Raw genomic sequence first — 27,364 nt, 5'->3', positions numbered from 1 at the left:
ATTAAAATTTAATGAATCACGATTCGCTGACAATTCACTAATGATACCTAATTTCATCCCGATAACCCTAGATGCATCACAAATTTCAACAAACGGCATTATTTTGATATGAAAAATTCGATTCGGTATCCAGAGCTGTATGTGAGCGCAGCCATGTTTGAGGTTGCTATAGGAATCTTGCGAGATCACGCGGTGCTTTGTGAACAACATGGCAGACGACTCGGAATTCCTGAAGCCACCAGCTTTTAAAAACCCAGTTTGGCAGCATTTCTTACTGTTTCCTGACAGAAAATAAGTGTTGTGTAAGCTGTGCGAGTCCAAGTTTCCTCATCATGGCAATACCACGAACATGCAGAATCATATTCGGTGGCACCATCCAACAGTTGAGATCGATGTGAAACCGAAGTTTCGTGAAGAATCTGCGTCTAACCGTCAACGAGTTGAATCTGGGACGTCTTCAAATGAGACAACTACGTCTGTACCGGACATGTTTAAGAAGCAGAAACCATTTCTGCGTGGAAGTCCGAGAGTGACTGGAGTCTGAATAAAGACTACAAAGGCAACATGACTTGTTTGTTTTTTATTACTCTACATTTCTAGGCTGACAGTTAACAGAATATTGACAATGATTTGCATCGGTTATAAAATAGAGGACAATCGTGATTCAAATCGAATTGAATCGGAAGGTCAAAATCGTGATTCATATTGAATCGTGAAAAAAATGAATCGTCACACCTCTACCTCTGTGCCGGTCAGGCTCAGTGAAGAAGGCGTGGCCTCTGTGCCAGTCAGTCTTGATGAAGGGGGCGTGGCCTTTGTGCCTCCTACTCTACAGAGCTAAAATTTTTCAATTAAAGTCACTGCATGTAGAACACAGTCACATTGTCTTATATTAAAACAGCCCTAAATCACATCTGTCCCTCTTTTAATTCTCATCTCATCTCATCTCATTATCTGTAGCCGCTTTATCCTGTTCTACAGGGTCGCAGGCGAGCTGGAGCCTATCCCAGCTGACTACGGGCGAAAGGCGGGGTACACCCTGGACAAGTCGCCAGGTCATCACAGGGCTGACACATAGACACAGACAACCATTCACACTCACATTCACACCTACGCTCAATTTAGAGTCACCAGTTAACCTAACCTGCATGTCTTTGGACTGTGGGGGAAACCGGAGCACCCGGAGGAAACCCACGCGGACACGGGGAGAACATGCAAACTCCGCACAGAAAGGCCCTCGCCAGCCACGGGGCTCGAACCCGGACCTTCTTGCTGTGAGGCGACAGCGCTAACCACTACACCACCGTGCCGCCCTCTTTTAATTGTAACTTTTTATTTTATATCATGAATAATGTATTGGGAGACACTCAGCAATATTTATCATCCAATAATTAGGTCATTTCCAGGCCAGAAAAAATGTAAACAGAAGCCTAAAACGATTAAACTCGGCAGGTGATTCACAGGGCAATGTTACTAATCACGTCTCTTCCATGATGTCTCTCCAATTATCTGATTATTACAGGTCTATAAACTCATAAAAAGGCAAATTGCACCTTTAAGGACCTTTACAAGTCTATTTGAATGGATTTGCTCAGTGCTGATGGCCAGAATAGTATTGTGTGTGTGTGTGTGTGTGTGTGTGTGTGTGTGTGTGTGTGTGTGTGGTGGAATGTTTAGCATGTCATGGCTCAAGGAGCAGTCTCTGATAGCAGGGGGCAGGAAATAGCTCTTAATAGGAGAGCTGAATTCGGTCCAACTTCCTGTGATCACAGAGCGAATACGCACACACACACACACACACACACACACACACACACACACACACACACATACACACACACGAGTCCATTTCCTCCAGGGTTGGTGTTGTAGAGCACCTGAGGGTCACGTTACAGCATAACAGCTGTGAACTCACAGATCAAGAACCATCTAAAGAGAATTCCCCCAACTGAAGGTTTTCTAAAGGGCACCGCTTTTCCTCTTTTCCTTTTGATCTCGCAGATAAAGATTAGCTATGATTAAGATTAACCCAAAATAACGCCACACTTTGGACCAAAAGGCCAGTTTCAGGACATTGACGAACACCAGGTGGCGCTGTGATGTTGCTCTTTCTTCCCGAAACAAACTGATTACAGTCAATAAGTCTGAAAGTGTTCGAGCTACAGCACAGCTGCCCAAGAAAAAAAAAATCAGCAGTGATATTTACAGAAGTTTCGTCGCTGAGCCTGTTTCCACGGTGATGCATCAATTCACAGTCTTTCAGTGCCTTGGCAACGAAAGAGAGAGGTCAGAAAGCAAACACACATCTACAGAGAGACAAAGACACACCGACATACACTCTCTTACTGACAGAGTCTCATTCTCTTCACATCTTTACACACACACACACACGGTGGTCCTTGTGAGGACCTTCCATTGGGGATGTTTGGTCCCCATTAATATATAAAAACATGCCCCACCCACACTCACACACAGTCATGCAAACACCATGGATACATCTCGATAACAGACCTAATAATAAGGCCCTGAGATTTGACATCGTTTAAGTCCCTTCACTCAAATATCACATACATCAAGTCAAAATATTACACAACATGGTGTAACGCTTCGCTATTGCTCAAGATTGTTCAATCTTCTCAAGGTTCAGGAAGATTTCCCCGTATTCTCCTCCCACCTCAAGCGCCCCAGCTTGCTTTTTTGGCGTGTCGTCCCAAGTCGCTGTTTTCACAAGGACACGCAGGCCAATAAAATGTTTTCATTCCGATCTCTCTGCACTCTCATGTTACACATCCAGTCTCGCACTGCTGATTTTTAACAAATGCACTCTCGCACAAACATGCAGTGGCCACGCAGCGCGTCCTCTCCAGCCGTGGTTTGATTAATGGTCTCTCACAGGAACATAGTTAGCTGGTTGACGTGTGTGTGCTGGATTTAAAAGGCTGTCAGATGAGCAAAAGTAAAGATAACTGCAGCAGACCTGGCTTACTGCTTGGCTTGATCGAGTGGCTATGAAATCAGAAACTAGAGACGTCGTTAAAAAGGGCGAGAAGTCGTTTATCTTTAAATACGATAGCCTTTAGTCTGAAAGAGGGCAAACATGAGATGAAAGTTTCACTTGATGATGTTGAACTTGAGGGATCGTTCACGTGGTGTGTGACACTTGCATGAGACGGAGCTGTAATATCATCGCAGGTCGTGATGGAGTTAATGGCCTGAGATCTGAGAGAGAGAGGCAGAAGGAGAGGCAGAGTCTTTCCAATGGCTGATCGTGTTCCTGTTCCCTGCTTATATCAGTCCTGAAAGGTAATGGTTTTTTTTTTACCCCCCATGATGATTGGGGTGCCATTACATTTACATCCATGGATGTCAAGAATCCTTCCCAACAACCGATGTTGATGTTTCAGATAAATACCTTAAAACACTAATCAACCCTCATTGAAACTACATTTTTGTCTTCAACTGATCCCTTTTAATGTTATCATTAAAACACTTCAAATATCATTTTACGGTATTTTTGAGTCATTCGTTACAGATTACTGAAAAACGTCCAGTTGAGTTCATTTTCATGAAATATTTGCAACGTTCCACAACATGTCACAAGTGGAACAGGAAGTCGCATCATCCAGATTTCTTGAAGATCATGCGAAGAGCAGAGCATGTTCTGCTTTTGTGAACTTTGTTGGAGGAGATTATGTTTTAGTCTCCGCATTTGTTTGTTTATTTGTTTGTTTGCCTGTTCCCAATCTAACTCAAAAAATAATGAACATATTTGGATGAAATTTGGTGGAAAGGTGAGCCATGGGCCAGAGAACAATTGCTTCGATTTTGATACAAATCCAGATACGTATGCGGATCCAGGATCCAGATATATATGCAGATCTGGGATTTAAAAAAAAAAAAATTTCCCAATGTAACTCAAAAAGTTGTGAACGGATTTTGATGAAATTTGGTGGAAATGTGGGCCAAGGAACAACTGATTAGATCTTGATACAAATCTGGACATGTATGTAGATCCAGGATCAAGATATGTATGCGGATCCAGGATTTTTTTTTTGTCTTTTCCCAACGTAGGGTGGCACGGTGGTGCAGTGGTTATCACTGTCGCTTCACAGCAAGAAGGTTCTGGGTTTTTGCATGTTCTCCCCGTGTCCGCGTGGGTTTCCTCCGGGTGCTCCGGTTTCCCCCACAGTCCAAAGACATGCAGGTTAGGTTAACTGGTGACTCTAAATTGACCGTAGGTGTGAATGTGAGTGTGAATGGTTGTCTGTGTCTATGTGTCAGCCCTGTGATGACCTGGCGACTTGTCCAGGGTGTACCCCGCCTTTCGCCCGTAGTCAGCTGGGATAGGCTCCAGCTTGCCTGCGACTCTGCACTGCACAGGATAAACGGTTACGGATAATGGATGGACGTTCCCAACGTAACTCAAAAAGTAGTGAAGGGATTTGGATGAAATTTGGTGGGCAGCTTTAATATCATCCAAGGTTCAAGTGATTTTATTTTGATGTTAATATGTGGCTTGGCGGAGGTATGAACTCAACCAAGCCCCCTTCTAGGTTTTTTTTTGACTGAGGTCACTTGGAAAGAACAAAGCAGAGACTGAAAGTAATTTTAATAATAAAAAATGAAGTAAATCATTCGAATATCATTAATGCCTTTGTGTATTTAGTATGGATGCTCGATAAGGACATTTTGTGTATTTGGTGATTCTATTTTTTAAAAAAAACTCAACCTTTATTCCAATTATACACAATACATGCAAAATACTACTACTACTAATAATAATAATAAATTTGATAACATTTCAGTGTTTCAGCTCTGCAGGAAATTTCTAGTTTAGAATTTTCCAGTTCAACTTTGAAACCTCCTCTGTGTGCCTTTAAGGCTTCTAAACTGTTCAAATTACTTGGTTTAAATTGTTTTATCAAATAATTTTGCAAGCAGTTCAGTTTAAAGGGATTATTTCCGTTTTTATTTGGCTTGGGTGGGCACACCTTCTGTAATGAGCAAGCCTCCAGCTCATTTCCTCCACCTCGAGTAGTTAAGTGTCTGACTCTGCTGTTTCAAACCGTGCTCGTTACACACACACACACACACACACACAACCTAATTGAGGGTGTGTGTGTGCTGAAAGAGTACCTCATACTCATTTCATGGTGAAGATCAAAAGCCTTTTTGCACTCATCAAGCCATTTGTGTGTGTGTGTGTGTGTGTGTGTGTGTGTGTGTGTGTGTGTGTGTGTGTGTGTGTGTGTGTGAGAACAAGCTTTGTTCCTCTTGTGATTCTAACGAAGTTTGGATTTGCGTTTGTTTGTTTGTTTGTTTGTGTAATTTTTTTCTTGTTTGTTTACACCCATCCGCTTTCATGTGGATTAATCTCTTTTATCCTCTTAATGCCTTTTCCACATTACGTTAACCAGTATGTCCTGGCTCAAATTAGAAGATAATGGTTTGATGAGGGCTAGCTAATCAGGCGAGCTACGTTCATGCACACGTATCATGTCCTGAGGGGGGAAAGTGCTGACTCGGGTTGCAGACGTTTACACTAATTATTATTATTATTTATTTTAAGCGCTGATCATCAGATGCTGAAATGGATTCGAAAATGATGGATTAAAAAAATGAGGTGCTGTGAAAGTCATGTCATGTCATATTGGGCGGTGATGACTTCATCTCAGTGTTTTTTTTTTTTAGTTCACAACCAGTTTTATGAAGCTGATTAAAGCTAAAGCTGTCTCAGCATCTGCATCCAATCAGGGCCAAGTGCCGTTTGTTTGCCTAATAATGTGTTTCAGAAGTTTTTCTTCTTCTTCTTCTAAGATTGTCACATGGCTCTGTGGGTTTGTGAAGATGTTTTCTGTGGGTATGACATCTCCTGCATGGGAATGACACTTTATTTCCAGCTGTGGGTTCTAGTAGTAATATACTGTATGGTTTCTTTGGCTTTGATCGCGTAATTAAAGTCACCCTAAACTACATAAAACATGATTTATGATGAAAAGATTTTGGCAAGAGTTCATATAGACGTGGAAATTGTCACTGCTGTGGTTTTGCTGGAGCTGGAAATCTCATTAGCGTATTTGTTGTAGTGTTACAGCCAAGTGTTATGACATCACAGAAAACAAGAGCCAATGAGCTCTAACATAAGAAAAAGGGTGTGTCCAGTTTGCATATTGATAGAATTTGGAGAGTTTTTTTAAATGGAGAACATTAGGAGAAGTGTTTTAAAGGCATGTCAGCTTGGTTTTTGGTGTTGTTGTTGTTGTTGTTGTAGTTTTTAAATTTTACGTTGTTAAATATTTCCTTCTAGTCAAATCAAGTTTATTTCTATAGCGCTTTTAACAATAAACATTGTCGCAAAGCAGCTTTACAGAATTTGAATGACTTAAAATATGAGACAATTTTATCCCCAATCTATCCCCAACAAGCACGCCTGTGGTGACGGTGGCAAGGAAAAACTCCCTCAGACGACACGAGGAAGAAACCTCAAGAGGAATCAGACTCAAAAGGGAACCCATCCCCATCCGGGCAACAACAGACAACATGACTATAACATTAACAGTCCTAACAAAGTCAGCTTCGTTGATGCTATAAACCCCCCACCGACGGAAACCCGAGTGCAAAACCGTTCACGACAACCGCAGTCCCAAAATCAGCAAGTCAACTGCAGTCCCCAGCCACAAAAACACCACTGCAAGAGTCCAGAGCGTCCTCCAGGCGCGACCCCCAACTGTCCACATGGGGCCGCCCTCCACAGGAGCGATGTGATGAGACTCCAAGGGCACCAGGATGGATCAGGCAGGTCCGAGGAGCAGAAGAGGCCAGCATCTTGATCCCAGGACTGACATTTAACTCAGAGGGACAGATTTGGGGGGGGGAGAAAACACAGGTTGTTAGGAATGCCCAGTGTCACCTGAATAAGTAGGAACAGTATACATATTGCAGTGAGTACAAGCAGGGACTCCGGCAACTAACTATGACAGCATAACTAAGAGGGGAGAGCCAGAAGGTAACACAGGCATGAGGGAGCCCCGGGACATAAAGCAGCAGCCACTACACCGTCAACAAACTCGAGTGAGCAAGCGAGTGGGGACTGACAGCATCCATACATCCCAGTTTACCAAAACACTCTGTCTGAGGACCCTCCAGATCTACTCCTTTACCTCATAAACACCATTAACAAAAGGCTTCTATTATCCATCCGATAGCTTCTGTTGTGAAATTACGATTGGCGTCAAATTCAAATATTTCAGAATTTCTTGGTTGAGATCTTGACATATTCCGGACCACAGAGATTGTTTAAATGTTTGAAACCATGTTGACAGATGCTTTAATAAGAAAAAGTCATCATCATTATACTGATAATCGCAATACAAACACATTTCATTTTTCAGTGTGGAAAAATGAGTGTCCTCATGATTTCCAAACATGTTATGTGTGACATACATTTCATATGTGTTTTTTTTTAATGGAAGAAAAAGATTGTTTTGCACTTTAGGCTGCGGTGACACGACAGCTCGTGAGACTTTGTGATGGGTTATTGATGAAAATGAGGCATTTTGGTGGCAATGTATGGAGATGTACAGACGAGCTATGCTAAGCCAACCTGTCCAGGCAGCTGCTGGTGTCCTTCTATCACAGCTCTGTGGAACGCAAACACACCTATGGCATCTTGGTGTGGTATGCCAGCTGCTCTGAGACTGACAAGAAGGCTCTACAGAGAGTCATCAAATCAGCACAGAGAACCACCAACACTCAGTTGCCTTCCTTCACTGGAGGACATTTACAGATCCCAGTGCCTGTGCAGGGCCACAAACATCATCAAGCACTCATCTCAGCCTGGTCACCATCTCTTCACTCTGATGCTCTCTGGAAGGCGGTACAGGTCCATCAAAGCCCGTACTGCCAGACTCCAGAAAAGCTTTTACCCCTCCGTCATTAAAGCACTGAACTCTGTCTCATAACGTGCACTAGCCTGGGCCCGCCCATCCTAAGTGTGACGCAACACGAGGGCCTGTTGCGAGCTTAGTCTGGCAAGGCAAGCTATCTCCAGCTCTTCCAAGCTCCCGTAAAATCGGGAGCCAATCAACTTTGAGCATCTCCAACGGCCCTGGGTAGAGGCGTGTTCAAGGCAGTGACGTAGTAGAACTGCGACCGGAAGCCATAGATTGTTTACAGAATCTATGCCGGAAGCGCTTCATTCACTAGAAACATTACGAACATGGAGCAGCGGCAAGCCTTTGACACAGCGGTAGATGCTGTATTGAAAGCATTCAACGGGAAGTTCTCATTGAAAACGGAGCAAAGAGCAGCCCTGGAGGTATTTATCTTCTTCCTGTTACTCAAGCAGTTTCCGTCGCGTCACATACGTCAGAGGAAAGAGTGATGTGATTGGTTTAAGCTTCGTCACAGCCTTTTCTGGCTTCGACCAGTAGCAAACTGAGGCAATTCAGGGAGGCGGGTCAACCACGCCTTTGGGAAACGGTTGGGCTTAATATCTTTGCCAGACCAAATGCTCGCAGAGCTTTGAAGTCGCGTTAGCCAGACTAAACGTGCACTGCTGCGAGGTATAACTCCCACTATCTAGCAACCTAATAATGTACCGTACATAAAATAACCATACAATATACTGTTTTATTATACTTACAGGCCACTTTTTCCATGGAATTCATGGAAATGAACATGTGTTCTATTCCCTTCTAGCGGGTTTCATTCATTTGGTTTGATGGCATACAATATTGTTAGCATTTCGCTTATCTTATGTGTATTACGTCACTCTACCCAATGGAAAATGAGTGTGCAATATTCTTACAATATTGTACATTGTCAAGACAACACAATGTCAAATGTCGGAGACATAAAACTTCCTAGCTAGTGAGCGACTGTGACAATTTGTAAAAAAATATGGCTGCCAGGCTTGCTTTGTTAAATACGGAAGATTTTGTGAGAATTTTTGCTGGCAGGTCGCTCCATTGTGTGTAGCTGTTGATGTTGATTTTAAACGTAACTAAGTAAATTACACAGGGAGGAAAAAAATAATAATAACATTCAGCTTGGGGCGGCACGGTGCTGTAGTGGTTAGCGCTGTCGCCTCACGGCAAGAAAGTCCTGGGTTCGAGCCCAATGGCCGATGGGGGCCTTTCTGTGCGGAGTTTGCATGTTCTCCCCGTGTCCACGTGGGTTTCCTCCGGGTGCTCCGGTTTCCCCCACAGTCCAAAGACATGCAAGTTAGGCTAATTGGTGGCTCTAAATTGACCGTAGGTGTGAATGTGAGTGTGAATGGTTGTTTGTCTCTATATGTCAGCCCTGTGATGATCTGGTGACTTGTCCAGGGTGTACCCCTCCTCTCACCCATAGTCAGCTGGGATAGGCTCCAGCTTGCCTGCGACCCTGCACAAGATAAGTGGCTACAGATAATGGATGGATGGATATTCAGCTTGACTGCGCAAGCATTGGCCTTTGCTGGCACTACACCGGCTGGAAGGTAACTGGACTGCTGCACTAACAGCACCAAGTCACGGGTAAGCTTGCATTGGCCTTTGCTAGAGATATTGCTACACCGGCTGGAAGCTAACTGGACTGTCATGCCAACAGCACCAAGTCATGGGTAAGCTCGCATTGGCCTTCGAGAATGCTGATATGAAGAGTGTGTATGTATAATAATAATAATAATAATAATAATTATTATTATTATATTGCGGGCGGCACGGTGGTGTAGTGGTTAGCACTGTCGCCTCACAGCAAGAAGGTCCTGGGTTCGAGCCCCGGGGCCGGCGAGGGCCTTTCTGTGTGGAGTTTGCATGTTCTCCCCGTGTCCGCGTGGGTTTCCTCCGGGTGCTCCGGTTTCCCCCACAGTCCAAAGACATGCAGGTTAGGTTAACTGGTGACCCTAAATTGACCATAGGTGTGAATGTGAGTGTGAATGGTTGTCTGTGTCTATGTGTCAGCCCTGTGATGACCTGGCGACTTGTCCAGGGTGTACCCTGCCTTTCGCCCGTAGTCAGCTGGGATAGGCTCCAGCTTGCCTGCGACCCTGTAGAAGGATAAAGCGGCTAGAGATAATGAGATGAGATGAGATTATTATATTGCCTGGCTCTTTTTCATGGATGATGAGATATATTCCATTCAGCTACTCATCTTCAACTCATTCAGTATCATGCTAGCTGAATAGAATATTTCTGATAGACCGCTCAACGCCCGCCAATATTATCAGTGAAAATCTGGGGGGTGTAACCTACACTGCTCTTTTAGCATTGCTATTTTAATACCTCCTCTTTTATATTTTGTATATATGTTTAATCTTATACGCAATGCATATATCCAGTACGTGTGAATCTGTTGCAGATTCTATTGTTGTGTCTTTACCACTCAGGGTGATGCTCTACATTTCATTGTACATTTATGCAGTGATAATAAAGGCATTCTATTCTATTCTCAAACCTGCGGTCACACAGCAGGCAAACACTTGATAATGTTCTTTTGAGGAGACCTGGCATTTTTCCAAGGAGGCATGCTTGAGGGTGTTGTACGTATCAACGTCTGGCAGGAGAATGATCTGCAATGCCTTGCTCAATAGAGTTCAACAATGAGTGACATCAGCACCAACCAATCAGCAATGATCACAAATGTGTCATCTAACTGTCGTCAAACGTTCACGAATTCTTCAATCAACCAATTACGAACTTCGGGGAAGGATCGCCGAATGTAAATGCACTTTTCAAGTCTCGGCGAAGGTTAGGCTATGCCTCACTGCTGTGTCGCAAGATATGGATTCGAGACAAATACAGTGGTGCTTGAAAGTTTGTGAACCCTTTAGAATGTTCTATATTTCTGCATAAATATGACCTAAAACATCATCAGATTTTCACACAAGCCCTAAAAGTAGATAAAGAGAACCCAGTTAAACAAATGAGACAAAAATATTGTACTTGGTCATTTATTTATTGAGGAAAATGATCCAATATTACATATCTGTGAGTCGCAAAAGTATGTGAACCTTTGCTTTCAGTATCTGGTGTGACCCCCTTGTGCAGCAATAACTGCAACTAAACATTTGCGGTAACTGTTGATCAGTCCTGCACACCGGCTTGGAGGAATTTTAGCCCGTTCCTCCATACAGAACAGCTTCAACTCTGGGATGTTGGTGGGTTTCCTCGCATGAACTGCTCGCTTCAGGTCCTTCCACAACATTTCCATTGGATTAAGGTCAGGACTTTGACTTGGCCATTCCAAAACATTAACTTTATTCTTCTTTAACCATTCTTTGGTAGAACGACTTGTGTGCTTAGGGTTGTTGTCTTGCTGCATGACCCACTTTCTCTTGAGATCTAGTTCATGGACAGATGTCCTGACATTTTCCTTTAGAATTCGCTGGTATAATTCAGAATTCATTGCTCCATCAATGATGGCAAGCCGTCCTGGCCCAGATGCAGCAAAACAAGCCCAAACCATGATACTACCACCACCATGTTTCACAGATGGGAAAAGGTTCTTATGCTGGAATGCATGGTTTTCCTTTCTCCAAACATAATACTTCTCATTTAAACCAAAAAATTATATTTTGGTCTCATCCATCCATAAAACATTTTTCCAATAGCCTTCTGGTTTGTCCACATGATCTTTAGCAAACTGCAGATGAGCAGCAATGTTCTTTTTGGAGAGCAGTGGCTTTCTCCTTGCAACCCTGCCATGCACACCATTGTTGTTCAGTGTTCTCCTGATGGTGGACTCATGAACGTTAACATTAGTCAATGTGAGAGAGGCCTTCGGTTGCTTAGAAGTTACCCTGGGGTCCTTTGTGACCTCGCCGACTATTACACGCCTTGCTCTTGGAGTGATCTTTGTTGGTCGACCACTCCTGGGGAGGGTAACAATGGTCTTGAATTTCCTCCATTTGTACACAATCTGTCTGACTGTGGATTGGTGGAGTCCAAACTCTTTAGAGATGGTTTTGTAACCTTTTCCAGCCTGATGAGCATCAACAACGCTTTTTCTGAGGTCCTCAGAAATCTCCTTTTTTCGTGCCATGATACACTTCCACAAACGTGTTGTGAAGATCAGACTTTGATAGATCCCTGTTCTTTAAATAAAACAGGGTGCCCACTCACACCTGATTGTCGTCCCATTGATTGAAAACACCTGACTCTAATCTCACCTTCAAATTAACTGCTAATCCTAGAGGTTCACATACTTTTGCCACTCACAGATATGTAATATTGGATCATTTTCCTCAATAAATAAATGACTAAGTATAATATTTTTGTCTCATTTGTTTAACTGGGTTTTCTTTATCTACTTTTAGGACTTGTGTGAAAATCTGATAATGTTTTAGGTCATATTTATGCAGAAATATAGAAAATTCTAAAGGGTTCACAAACTTTCAAGCACCACTGTACATCTCAAGATGCTCGACAAAGGCTCCCTGAGCTTCAGGAAGTATTTCCAAACCCATCTGCGAGTCTTTGCCACTTAGTTTCCCGACAAAATCAATGCCACCAAATTTCAGTGTGTGCACTGAAATTGAAATTTTTCACAATGTTTTTGGCCACTCATGAGGTGGAAACGCAACAAAAAACAGCTCATGAAGCTCAGAGGACATTCGCTGTGCATTGCACGATTGGTGGCAATGATACCAATTTTTCATCACCAAGTATTCGCAAACCCATCGCGAGCTGTAGTGTGACCAGGGCCTTAATATATTTACTTTTCATAGGATGACTTTTTATGACTGTGCAAGTTTGTTTATGAGTAGGTCACATGACCATATCGCATAGCCTTGACTAGCTAAAAGCATCTAAATAGTCGTTCTTTTAAACATCGGCTATCCTTGACTTGCCAGTGACGTCAAAGCAAAGTAGAAACCTGGATGTCAGCCATGTTGGTGGATATACTACAAATGTGGGGTTAAACAACATTCCATACAAAACATAATCACGCTTGCGCAACTCTCTTGGTTTTCCCACTGCTTTAAGCGTTCTTTTAGCTCTGCCGTACCTTTGTGCTGTATATGGTCGTGGTCACAACAGTACTCGCGACCGTGGCATGTTCCGATTTTTTAGAATTCCGTCTGTGATTCGGAAAGAGGACGAGGAAACTCTGAGGCTTAGTACAGAGAGGAGACGAGCGCGGCTGAACAACATCGGCAGGGCCGATCTAACAGAGGCTAAAACCAAAACAGCTCGTGTTTGCAGTAATCATTTTATCTCAGGTGAGATTCAAAAGCTTTCTCGAGAATATCAGGGAAGAATTTTATTTCGTGTTGCTAGAATTCTGCTATAAAATGAGCGTTCTCTTGTCGTGGTCCACTTGGTCATTGTTATAATTTTAACACGTTTATTACCATTTCGCGTCGAGGAGCGCCAGCAAAATTATACGATAGAAACAATCCAGACTGGGCGCCCACTCAGAACATGAGCTATGTTTCATCCAAGGTCGGACTTGATTCTTCAGCAGCCGGACCAGATAGAACGCGATATCTGGGTCGGTAGAAGTGTCTTATCTTCAGAATAGTCAGACTTTTTAAAATAATCTGGGTCAAAGCCACACATATCTATCTTCTCTTTGTATCAAATCTTTACTCCATCGTTCAAATCATGATAATACTGAGAAAATTCAGCATTGTTTACAGACACATCTTCAGCAGCTGCCGTGCTAGTCGCTTTGTATATCCACCATCATGGCGGACGCTCATGACGTAGCACATTTTGATCACGTGGTTGCAAGTTATTTATATTTTGGTGTGTTAAATTTGGTTTTGGTGTGAGAGGAGAGAAAAGATCGAGTGCTTCCTGTTTTTCTTCACTGAAAAAAAAAGTGCAAAGCTTTCCCCGCACCCACAGAATCTTACAGATTAACCTTCATCCTACCAAGTGGGGTCCATCTGGACCCCGCACCTATATGTTTGTTTGCCATTTTAAAAATATGTGACATACTGCCTCACCGTTTTATGAATTTGTCGGAATTTATGTCTTAATTAAAACACTAAAGCACCGGAAGATCAGCTTTTTGCATTGTGAAGGTATAATTAATTTGTTACTGGGGTCCAACCGGACCCCAGAGTAAAGTTTATCTGTCTTTCATTTTATAATTGAATAGCACACTGAAAGTTAACTTCTTTTATTTCTTTTATGTTCCATAATGAAACTACCAAGGCATTCCTTCTTGGGGTCCGTGTGGACCCCACTGCTGCAATAAGCACAGGCTGCAAAACAAAAGCCCTAAATTATTTTACAATTACTTTTTTGTTTTAAATTCTGTAAGAAAAGACCTAAGTTGTAATCCAGAATGTTTTACAGCTGCACGAGCTGCAAAAATCATGTATATAATGCCAATTTTTTTTGTGGCGCTATAATTTGCTACATGTATGCTAGTTATTGCAATATTATTGCAATGTTATTGCATTTATAATACATCATTGATATTCAGCCATAGTGGATTTTGTTCTTCAATAAAGTTATGTCTGTTTGCTGCATTGAATTGGTTCTTACTGCATTGATTTCAAGCTATTCCCTCCTGGGGTCCATACGGACTCCGCCTGGTAGTTTGTGTATGTAAAATTGGCTGGTAGGATGAAGGTTAAGTGTGTTCTTTATGCCTTGGGCCCTTTAGTGTATTGCTGTTATTAATACAAGATGTTCTGAACAAAACTTATCTGGTGATTTTGTCTTTATAAGCTTTAATTTTAAAGAAAAGTATTGGGGTCCAAACGGACCCCACATGGTAAGATTAAGGTGTAAAATAGCATGGTAGGATGAGGGTTAATCAATATGTCAATTTGAGTGGTGTGTATATAACACATACTGTAGATACAAACCTGAATAGACATACGAAAGCACCTCAGTGCAGTTTTGAAGTAAAAAAAAAAAAGGTTGAGTTGGGTAGATTTATAAACTTGGGAAAACAAATGAGTTTTGAAAATGGGAAGTGTGTGGGAAGTGTGAGGGACGAGCTGTTAGGACGAGCCACTTCCAGAGAAGAGGCGCCGTTCTGGAGACTCATCAGTCTCTTTAAAGCCGTTCCCTCATCTCTAACACTTTTAGTTTCTGGGTGAGAGCAATGCCGGCGTCCTGCTGTCTGACTGCTGCGTCTCCTCGTGTCCTATCTGTAATTAAACCAAAAAAATTATTGTATCCAGGCAACATGGAGCACCGTGTGTGTGTGTGTGTTATTGAATGTGTAGCTAGCTGGTGGTGTTATCAAAGTTAGAGATAAGATTCGAGATAGCGTTACATGAAAGATATTTGTGGGCTGATTTTGGCAATAAATTACAAAACATTTCACTCTCAAGAACTCCATCTGTCTCTGCTCTCACCGCCTATGGATTATTGTACTGTATATGAACGTAGACGTGTGTGTGAGTAAGTGAGTACAAATATACATCAGGTGCTTTATGATCATCTCAAGGCAGAAAAAAATGAGGCGCGTGTGTGTTTTAGCCTGTAAATCTGTTCACCACATGTATCGAGAGCATCTGAAAAGTGTGACGTACCAGTCAACACAGTGAACAAGTGTGATTTCCATGTAATCGTGTCACACTTTTTTTTTTATCAGCCAGTGCTCCAAGTTTACTTCTTTAGTTTTGCACCAAAGCTACAAGGCTAATTGTGCTAACAAGCATCAGAAGCTGAGTTTCTACCTCAGCTATCATCATGCCTATGTCATGAAGCTGTTTGCGTACAAATTGCAATACTGATGTAAACAATGTGTTTTAAGGTGAGCGATGATTTAAAATGGATTTTGTGTGATAATTTTGTCTCATCTGACTAACCGTCAGCGACTTGCTAGCTAATTGAGCATTATAGCTCGGGGGGGGCGGCACGGTGGTGTAGTGGTTAGCGCTGTCGCCTCACAGCAAGAAGGTCCGGGTTCGAGCCCCGTGGTCGGCGAGGGCCTTTCTGTGCGGAGTTTGCATGTTCTCCCCGTGTCCGCGTGGGTTTCCTCCGGGTGCTCCGGTTTCCCCCACAGTCCAAAGACATGCAGGTTAGGTTAACTGGCTAAATTGACCGTAGGTGTGAATGGTTGTCTGTGTCTATGTGTCAGCCCTGTGATGACCTGGCGACTTGTCCAGGGTGTACCCCGCCTTTCGCCCGTAGTCAGCTGGGATAGGCTCCAGCTTGCCTGCGACCCTGTAGAACAGGATAAAGCGGCTACAGATAATGAGATGAGATGAGCTCGAGGGGGAAAAAAACACCAAAGTGACTGATTTTATTCAAAGCATCAAAGAATTGGGTCAAAATTTGACTGAAAATAAGATAATCATGATGTGCAATGGAAGAAAAATAAATATATGCGCCGATCAGCTATAACTTTATGACCACTGACAGGTGAAGAAGTGAATAACATTGATTATCTCATTACAATGGCACCTGTTAAGGGATGAGAACAGTCGGTTCTTGAAGTTGATGTGCTGGAAGCAGGAAAAACGGGCAAGCGTAAGGATCTGAGTGACTTTGACAAATTGTGATGCTAGATGACTGGGTCTGAGCATCTCCAAAATGACACATCTTGTGGGGTTTTCCTGGCATGCAGTGGTTAGCACCGAACAAAAGTGGTCCAAGGATCCGAAGGGCAACCGGTGAACTGGCGACAGGGTCATGGGTGTCGAGAGCTCATTGATTGATTCACATATGGCATGAAAGTTGGCCCAGATGGTCCATTCTCATAGAAGAGCTACTGTAGCACAAACTGCTGAAAAAGTTAATGCTGGCTAAAACAGAAAGGTGTCCGTGTTACGGGTACTGCATGACAACACCCAAATAACAGATATATTTACAGAGAGGCAGGGCAACAGCGTGTCTATGCTTTATGAGTTCTCTGCAGTGATGAGAAAAATCCCTAACAAACGCAGAGAAAATTGCTCCCTGACTCTGCCCCCTGCTGGCCTGGAGTAAGTACAGTAACTTCATTTAATCAAGGAAAAACTTTGAAACACTGCATGTTCTCCCCGTGTCCCCGTGGGTTTCCTCCGGGTGCTCCGGTTTCCCCCACAGTCCAAAGACATGCAGGTTAGGTTAACTGGTGACTCTAAATTGACCGTAGGTGTGAATGTGAGTGTGAATGGTTGTCTGTGTCTATGTGTCAGCCCTGTGATGACCTGGCGACTTGTCCAGGGTGTACCCCGCCTTTCGCCCGTAGTCAGCTGGGATAGGCTCCAGCTTGCCTGCGACCCTGTAGAACAGGATAAAGCGGCTACAGATAATGAGATGAGATGAGATGAGAAACTTCTGAAAACGTGAATTTTCTTATCTCTTGGGCATACATTTTCCTCCAAACAAAATACAATCCATTGTATTAAAAAGAAAAGACAATAGTCACAAAAAATATACATTATGCAAAAACACAAGTGTGACACTTTTGTGGACGTCACATCAGCATTAACTTTTTCAGCAGTTTGTGCTACAGGAGCTTTTCTGTGGGATTGGACCATCTGGGCCAACCTCCGTGTCCCATGTGAATCAATGAGCCTTCGACATCCATGACCCTGTCACCGGTTCACCGGTTGCTTTTCGGATCCTTGGACCACTTTTGTTAGGTACTAACCACTGCATACCAGGAGCATCCTACAAGATGTGCCATTTTGGAGATGTTCAGACCCAGTCATCTAGCCATCACAATTTGGCCCTTGTCAAAGTCCCTCCTTACATTTGCCCATTTTTCCTTCTTCCAACACATCAACTTCAAGAACTAACTGGCTTCAAGAACTTGCTGGCTAATATATCCCACCCCTGAACAGGTGCCAGTGTAATGAGATAATCAATGTTATTCACTTCTTCACCTGTCAGTGGTCATAATGTTATGTTATGGCAGATTGGTGTGTGTGTGTTCTGTCAGTATCGTAGAATAGCCTCCAGCTTTGCTGTCTCCGTGTGTTGGTATGTATGAATATGAATATATGCAAGCTTTAGAATTAAGACAAATAAATAAATAAACAAGTGTTGCCAGGCAAAATAAACCTCGCCCGGCAGTCTGGCCTATTCACTTTACAAGGTGAATCCGTGACCTTCAGTTTGACATCTCAAGGTCACTCAAGGTCAACATTCTTGGTGCGAAATGAAAGCCCATATGGGACTACCTATATGTTGATAATGGTAATATTTCTCAATCAGCAACGGTCAGGTTATAGTCCTATGAACATCCATGACCTTGAGTTTGACATTTCAAAGTCATTCAAGGTCAAAGGTCATGGTGGCAACTGAAAGCCCATATGGGACTTCTTATATGTTGATAATGGTAAGCATCTGTCTATCATTAACCATTTTAAAGTTATGAGCCCCTGAAAACCCGTGACCTTGAGTTTGACCTTTCATGGTCACTCATGGTCAAAGGTCATGGTGCCAAATGAGAGCCCATATATGACATTCTACCGCTATATGTCAATAATATTAAGTATCTGTCTATCTTGAACCGTTTCCCAGTTATGAGCCTGTGAAACCCGTGATCTTGACCCCTGACATTTGACCCCCAACTGCTAAGAAAACTATGAGAGATACCCCATCATGTAGCATATTAATGGAAGTAGAAATGAAAGATGAACATTTTAGATAGGGTTTGGAGTAAATATGATGAATATGAAGGAAGATACTGCGAAAAAAACAAAACGATTTTGACCTTTGTGGTTACCTTGACCTCGACCTGATGACCCTCAAAATGTTGGCGGTTCTATTTGAGACCAATGCCCACCTATCCTGAAAGTTTCATGAAGATTGGTCCAGCCGTTTTCCCGTAATGTTGCTAACAAAGAAACAAAGAAACCCGACCGAAAACAATACCTCGCCCCCTGGTGGACTCCGTCCCGGGCAAAGTAATAATACATTAACACAAGCCTAAGTGAGAGGTTCTGTATAAGGTTGTGTATGCATACAATATTCTTCCTGTCTGAAAGTGTCACTGATTTTTGGTGACACTGTAACAGATAACCTCAGCTTAACTCGCAATCAAAAGGTAATGAGTTCAAAACCCAGGATTATCAGAGACAGTTCCAGTGTGTTCGAGGAAAACCGAGGTAGTATGGTATTATGGTGACTCTTCATTTCCAGCATGAGCTAAGCCGCCTGATTTCAGGCTACATTCGGTTTTGATCTGTGCTCGGGTTTGTGGTTGGCACGCACCGTGAGAAACACTCAAAGTTGTACCGTAGCTCATTGAGTTAGCTATGGGGAGCTAATGCACGCTTTGGCCTGCGGGCAATCAGTTGTCCAGCGTGATTAATGACGAGAGAATTGAGAGTGTAGAGCGGAACATGCTTCTGTGCATACACACACACACACACACACATTCTTGGACACTTGAACACTTTTTGGGTGAAACTAAAACTGATCCAGCCTCGTTGGCAAATTTGCACTTTGCTTGAGATGTCATGGTTTGTCCAAAATATTTGGGCTCTCCATGACACTGCAGATCTCGCTGTGAGTGTGTTGTCATTTTACATCCAATGAGCAGCAGAGAGCAGTGTGACTACACAGAGAATGCATTGAAATATGTCGCATTGTTATTTTGTAACTTAGCCTGATGAATTTAGTAAAGTAATTTAGTAAATTAAGTCACTTTTAGTGTTGCAGGATGAAAGATGTCAGTAACACTGATTTTCTTTGTGCTCGTGCACATACGTATGTAAGTAATAATATTAATCATAAATTCAGCCGGGGCGGCACGGTGGTGTAGTGGTTAGCGCTGTCGCCTCACAGCAAGAAGGTCCTGGGTTCGAGCCCCGGGGCCGGCGAGGGCCTTTCTGTGCGGAGTTTGCATGTTCTCCCCGTGTCCGCGTGGGTTTCCTCCGGGTGCTCCGGTTTCCCCCACAGTCCAAAGACATGCAGGTTAGGTTAACTGGTGACTCTAAATTGAGCGTAGGTGTGAATGTGAGTGTGAATGGTTGTCTGTGTCTATGTGTCAGCCCTGTGATGACCTGGCGACTTGTCCAGGGTGTACCCCGCCTTTCACCCGTAGTCAGCTGGGATAGGCTCCAGCTTGCCTGCGACCCTGTAGAACAGGATAAAGCGGCTAGAGATAATGAGATGAGATGAGATAAATTCAGCCGTAAATTACTCTGTACATCCGTCACAGCTGATTTCCTTTTAGCGACGCCCACCAAATTCCATAAAAGGGAAGCTCACAGTGAGCTGAACACAATTAAATGACGACTAAATGGTGACGAGCACATCCTAAGCTTGTGCCAAATCCTCCAGTAATGCAGCTCAGCCACTGCAGCAAGTCAGGCGTTTACGCACCGTTTTTTTTTTTTTTTTTGTCCAAATTTAATAACTAGACTTATTTGTCTTAATTTATGGATTTGTTTTGGATGACTTTCTTCCAAGTTATTTATGTGAGACGAATGAGTTTCATAAAATGTTCATTCAATTTTTGCATATAACTGAAATAAACAAAGATTTCTGTGACTCCGTTTGGAAAATTGCACTAAGTCGGGACAGTTACATCATTTGAAGACTTGCAGGTAAAATTTCGCAAAGTCCAGAGCGAATGTAGGTCAAGGCCCACTTTACACGGGGACGGTCTGAAACAAAAACGCAAAAGTCCGTTTTCGTTCTCACTTTTTTCCGCGTCTACACGACCGTTTTCAAGGAGGAAATCTGCGTCTATACGGTGACGCATAAATGTGTGGAATTCAATTGGATGTGCATGCCAGGCGGCTAGGTGGTGCTGTGAAAGACCTCCGCTATGTCTGCACGCATGCGCAACGTCTTCCGTCTTGTCTGATCTGCACATCTGCGCCGCGAAAACTTTGACTACTCTGGCTATGGTAAGTAAGTAAAAAAGTAAGAGCATACTATACCCGCCTCTGTTCATTAACGGTATATGTGCAGATTCGGTATAGATGTTCGAAGGACTCCTGGACGTTTATTAAAGCTGCCAGAGCAGCTTGAAGGTCCGTTGGATCGATGTAATCAGACATGCTCTTACTTTTTTACTTACTTTCTTACTTCCCGGGCTGGCATGTACAGTATATGACATATGTATGACCAAGGTGCGATTTGTCAAAAAACCAGAAGGGGGGATGTTTTTTTTTTTAATCATGAAACGTCACAAAATTAAGGTAACAATAGGCTAACAGCTCAATAACATCCGATGATATCAAATGAATAACACTAAATGAAAACGAACACTAAACCAGAGATAGTAAATTCATCTTCCTATCTCTCTGACTAAATACACGAACACTAACACACAACAAAGTTCGCATTGCTTGTCGCGTTGCTGTGATGTTTCTCTCCCTCCGGATTAAATGGACAGTGACTTGAAAATCACTGAAATACATGAATACTAAATTAACAGTTTGCTCTGATGGCGCAGTTCATGTGGCCTTTTCAGCTTTCCCGTCGATGCGCTATCCGCCGCGTTTCGCCCTTCTTTAATCCACATTTCTGCGAATTTCTCAGCAGGGAAGGAACGCACGTCTGGCCCATTGACAGCGAGGAAAAGAAGGCTGTTCAGTGTGGATACAGTCATTCTGTTGCGCTCATCAGTAAGGATGTGATTCATGGCGCTAAATCCACGTTCACACTCTGATTATCTACATGTATCTATTTGCTGGGGATGTTCGTAGGGTTGCCAACTTTCTCATATCCAAATGAGGGACACTTTGTTCCGGGTGCAGACAAGTACCGGTACAGGCCCTGTACACGCACCCCAGCGCCCCAAAATAGTTACAGTACCGAATCGCCTTTAGGTGAGGGTTTCAAATGTAGGCCACTACAAATTCATTTCTAAAATAGAGCTTTTAAAAATTAATAGACCAATTAATGGATATTTTTAAGTAACTTAATGCAAAATAACAAACAATTCTAATATTATTGTCTTATTTTTCTCTTTTAAACTTTGGCCAAATAATTCATCAGGCCATATTTATGAAGGCAATGTCATAAACTGAAAAAATGATTTGCTGTAGCTGTAAAACCCTGATATTTGCTTAATTGTCCATTTGAAAACCCTAAGAACCTTCTGCAATGCTTCATAGCAGAAGAAGAAGAGAGAAAGACATCGCAAAGGCAGGAGTGAGGCAGAAAAGCTCCCCTACTATAGGCTGAGGAGGTCTATCCTGTTTCAGAAGGTTTTTTTTTTAAGCTATCTGCTATCCTTATCGAACAGTTAGGCTGTATCCACTGGCTGCACCATCTGCTCTAGTTTAATTTGATGCCTATTTTGTCAGTATAGCTTAAAAATTCAGGATATGGCAACAGTGAATGGTTTTAAATCGCAGATGACCGCGACTCGCGGTAATAGCGCTTCTCACGGCAATTACGCGATTTACACCACAGCATTGGAGTGAGGGGCAGGATCTGTCCCTGACGGGACAAATTAAAATTACCCAAAAAACGGGATGTCCCGCCCAATACGGGACGGTTGGCAACCCTAGACGTTCGTGAACATCAAAGCTGCCACTTCGGGTCATTTTGAAAGTGAGTGCAATGTAGACCATAGAAAACTGTGTCACAACATGCCTGTCATGTCAACTTTTTTTTTGGTTTGTTTGTTTTATTGACGGGGTTGTCCCCGAGGATTTTTTTTCAGCAGAGATAAAAACCAGAGGGGGGGATGATCCCCACCATCCCCCCCAGCAAATCGCACCCAGTGTATGACGTAAACGCGTACCCGACGTGAGCAGATCCGAGCAGAGTTTCGCGTATTGGGTAGTTTAGACGGATATGCAACGGGGGCTGTTTTTAACTTATCCACTCTGGAAGGCGTTTTCAATTTTTTCCGTTTTTCAGCCTCGGAAACGCCGTCCCCGTGTAGACGAAAGGCACTTCCGATAAAATATTTAGTCGTTTTTACCCGACAGCGTCCTCGTGTAAACGGGCCTCAAGAACGTTTTTCTGAGCTCGCTGAATTTTCATCAACGCCACGTAACTTCTCCTGCAAACAAAATATGAATGGATCCAACTTGACAAATGAGGCTCAGTATTGTTAATCATAATATTACGACTGGATTTACAACAATGAAAATTTGCAATAAATACTAATCAAAATAATCATGATTATAACTTTATGATTATGCAGGCTTTGAGTATTATGTAATTTAGTGTGTGTGTGTTTTGGAGAAGCTAAACAGCCAACTTTGTAATGCGTAGAAAGCGTGAGTGCTTTGCTCCACAGTGACAGACTTCAGAATAATCCTTATTGACCATCTGTTCTGTGATTTAGTCCTGTGCCAACCAAAACCACATCAACACACACACGCACGCACGCACGCACGCACAGACGTACTTTCTTCCCAGCACTTAGTCAGTGGTTGCGTACGAGTCAAGATCGTGAGATTGGAGAGATGCAGGTGGACCCTTGAGCAGGAACCAGCAGAGATTTTAGTGGGGCAGAACAACGTTAATCATGACACATCTCATCTCATCTCATCTCATCTCATTATCTGTAGCCGCTTTATCCTGTTCTACAGGGTCGCAGGCAAGCTGGAGCCTATCCCAGCTGACTACGGGCGAAAGGCGGGGTACACCCTGGACAAGTCGCCAGGTCATCACAGGGCTGACACATAGACACAGACAACCATTCACACTCACATTCACACCTACGGTCAATTTAGAGTCACCAGTTAACCTAACCTGCATGTCTTTGGACTGTGGGGGAAACCGGAGCACCCGGAGGAAACCCACGCGGACACGGGGAGAACATGCAAACTCCACACAGAAAGGCCCTCGTCGGCCACGGGGCTCGAACCCGGACCTTCTTGCTGTGAGGCGACAGTGCTAACCACTACACCACCGTGCCACCATTATTAATAACCAGAGTTGCCAGGTTTCAGCAAAAATTCTCAGCCCAATTTCATCTCAAACCACACAAAACTTGCCTAAGTTCAGGGACTGGAAAAGGAAGACATGCTTTTCTTCTTTTTCTCAGCTTTTGCGTGGGAACAAGGTCACCATGCATGGTGCACACACATTTCTGGTGCACACACATTTCTCCTTCTCCCTTTGCCAGTCTTTGCATATTTGCGATATCTTACAATAGAAACGGTTGCGCACAGTCTGCACTGCACTGACACTGTCTTGTACGTGAGCGCCTGGAGAAATTTATTTCCAACTTAAATCCAATTATTTGCAAGAAAACAAGATTTTCATCACTAATAAAACGGGATGAATCCCATTTCAACCTTTACTCTGCCTTACAGGATGGATATTAGTCAGGAGCTTAGGACTGTAATAGATACCGACATGACCCGCCCTGCACGCCTACACTTTTCCCATTAAATTAGTTAATGCAAGTTATAAGTATGACTTTTGAAAGAAAGGACGTGTGTGTGTGGTCTTTATATCCCACATTTTTGTCTTCTCTATGGATATTCTGGGAAGCAAAGCAAATCTGACATCTGGCTTTTTCGCTCTATTTTATGCTCACAATGCTACACAGCAACTCTTTGGCATTGTTCTTATTTATTCACTCTCATTTAGTTCTCATTTCTGCATATTTGGCACTTTTACTCTGAAGCAGGCCAGGTCTTGATGAAGAAGACATTTACTTGATTTAAAAAAAAAAAAACCTCCGCCAAATGATTATTAAATACAGTCCATTCGAAGCATTTCCATTCGTGGCACTTGAAACACAAACACATTCCCTCTTTCTCAACCTCATCAAACTACACATACGCTCACCGGCTGCTTTTTTAGGAATATCCATCCATCCACCTGCTGTTTTCTGCAGTTCTCTAATCAGCCAATCCCTGGACAACAGCACAATCGTGCAGATCCAAACCAAGAGCTTCAGTGAATGTTCACAATCTTCAAACATCAGAATGGGAAAAACGATGATCTCAAAGTGTGACTTTCACTGCGGCATGGGCGTTGGTTTGAGCCAGATTTTTTGGTTTGATGGTTTGAGTATTTCAGAAACAGCCGATCTTCTGGGGTTTTCACACACACAGCAGTCTCTAGAGCAGGGGTTCCCAAACTTTTCCATGCCAAGGCCCCCCAAACAGCATTAGCTTCTGGCCGGGGACCCCCTTTGCAAACCCACAGACAATGCTACAAAATATGTAAAGAAACATCAACTTTTAGAATGTTTTCTCTTACTTTTATTCAATATTCAATAATTGTTACATTTGTTTAGCATAAGAATATTATTAACTAACATGTTTTCAACACAAATATTTTCGCACTGAACAATAAACTGTATAACCTCCTGTAGTACCTGATTCAACTCGTTATCCATCCTTTTTGCGACCAGTGCCTCGCGATGGAGCGTGCAGTGTGTGGCCACTACATGCGGGGCCTTCTGCTTAATGAGCGCGGTCACGCCACTGATCTTCCTGGTCATCGCCGCGGCTCCGTCCGAACACACCCCCACACAACGGGTCCAGTCCAATCCGTTAGACTCGATGTAATCGTCCAAAACTTGAAAAATGTCTTTCCCAGTAGTTCTTCTTTCAAGTGCTTTACAAAATAGTATTTCCTCCACAAATCTTTCCTGTGAAATAAATCTGATGTACACAAGCAGTTGGGCCTCATTGGATAAATCTGTGCTCTCATCCAGCTGAAGTGTGAAGTATTCGCTGGCTCTCACCTGCTCCAACAGCTGAGCAGATACGTCTTGAGCCATGTCACCAATCCTTCGGCTCACGGTGTTATCAGAGAGTGGGACAGCATCGATTTTTTTGGCAGCATCCTCACCACGGCGGCACGGTGGTGTAGTGGTTAGCGCTGTCGCCTCACAGCAAGAAGGTCTGGGTTCAAGCCCCGTGGCCGGCGAGGGCCTTTCTGTGCGGAGTTTGCATGTTCTCCCCGTGTCCGCGTGGGTTTCCTCCGGGTGCTCCGGTTTCCCCCACAGTCCAAAGACATGCAGGTTAGGTTAACTGGTGACTCTAAATTGACCGTAGGTGTGAATGTGAGTGTGAATGGTTGTCTGTGTCTATGTGTCAGCCCTGTGATGACCTGGCGACTTGTCCAGGGTGTACCCCGCCTTTCACCCGTAGTCAGCTGGGATAGGCTCCAGCTTGCCTGCGACCCTGTAGAAGGATAAAGCGGCTAGAGATAATGAGATGAGATGAGATCCTCACCACGCAATTCTCGGACAATGTCTTTGGTGGCTGGTAAAATCAAATCTTCTCCAATTGAGTGAGGTTTTTTAGCATGAGCAATGTGGTACGAGGCTAAAAATGATGCCTTCAGGGCCCGCTCGGGGACAGTAGCTTGCTGGGTGAATGCAGCAGATTGCCTGACCAAATGCTCTTCTTTGCGTCTGAAGAAATCTACCGTTTTTTCGGCATCTGTCGGATGTTTTTGTACCAAGTGACGCTGAAGTTTCGAAGGTTTTAAGCACTCGTTTGACAGGGTCTCCAGACAGAGGACGCATTTCGGGCAATCATGGCCATTTTTCTGTATGCTGCTTCATATTTTCGGATTTTATTTGGCCAGGACTTCTTAGTTTTTTTCGCAGCAGTGTCCTCCACAGCAGGGCTGTTGGTTTGTTCCTTCGGTCTCTTCTTTGAAAACCTGTCCATTTTGCGCTAGCAATACGCTAGTTTGAGGAGCAAAGCAGCTTGATAAATGGCGCAAACCGCAACGTCACAGGCAATCGGAGAGATGAGCATGGCAAACAACGTTTCAATATGATGTATTATTATTAATAATTATATTTTATAATAATGATTAAAAAACTAATTACAATATATTTAATAATAATTATTTTTAAAAAGTATATTTTTTTCCACAATTTTTTTGTCATCATCCCTCCAACTTTCTGAGGCCCCCCTAGCGCCCCCTGGCGGCCCCCACTTTGAAAACCACTGCTCTAGAGTTTACAGAGAATGGTGCCAAAAAAAAAAAATTTTCTGAGTGAGCGACAGTTCTCAAAATGGCCAGATTGGTTCAAGCTTTTGTGCCAGGAAGGATATAGTAACTCATATAGTCACTGTTTACAACCATGGTGAGCAGAAAAGCATCTCAGCATGCAACAGAACACATTGGGTTCCACTCCTGCAGCCAAGAAGAGGGATCTTAGAATCAAGAACAAGTTCCTATTAAAGTGGCCGGTGAGCGTATAATAAACAGGTCTGCAGACGGCAGACACTCGCAAGTATGAGCAACACTTGTTTATCGCTGTCACTCACGTTTCCCCCGTCCAGGACAAGCATCATTATGAGGTCTCGGTTAAATGATGTGCTGTGGGTTAATAAGGTCAAGCAGGAGCCAGAGGTCTGCATATGGAAGGGATTTTTTTTCTTTTTTTTCCTTTTTTTTTTGCAGGGGGTCCTGACCGAGCACCGAGAGGGCATTGTTCATGATTTGGTTTTTGTTCGCTTTTTTTCACGTTGCTTTTCTTATTCCACTTTTCCAAAGTGTGCAAGAACTGGATCTTAACTGCTAATGCATCCATCATTCCATTTCCATTCGCTCTCTTATATAAGGCACTT

The 27,364-nt window shown here is 43.2% G+C and overlaps 1 protein-coding gene across 1 annotated transcript in view; it reads left to right on the top strand.

Moving 5' to 3' along the window:
• The first annotated feature begins 2,949 nt into the window (after positions 1-2,949).
• The window catches only part of prickle2b (prickle homolog 2b), a 151,596-nt gene continuing 127,181 nt past the window's right edge, over positions 2,950-27,364 (top strand). Inside the window, exon 1 of the mRNA XM_060910701.1 lies at positions 2,950-3,303. The gene's annotated coding sequence lies outside the window, so the exon portion shown is untranslated. The remainder of the gene's footprint in view (positions 3,304-27,364) is intronic.

This window comes from Neoarius graeffei, chromosome 26 (assembly GCF_027579695.1).
Source record: "Neoarius graeffei isolate fNeoGra1 chromosome 26, fNeoGra1.pri, whole genome shotgun sequence".
NCBI classification, from domain to species: domain Eukaryota; kingdom Metazoa; phylum Chordata; class Actinopteri; order Siluriformes; family Ariidae; genus Neoarius; species Neoarius graeffei.
This window is presented reverse-complemented; position numbering and strand designations above follow the sequence as displayed.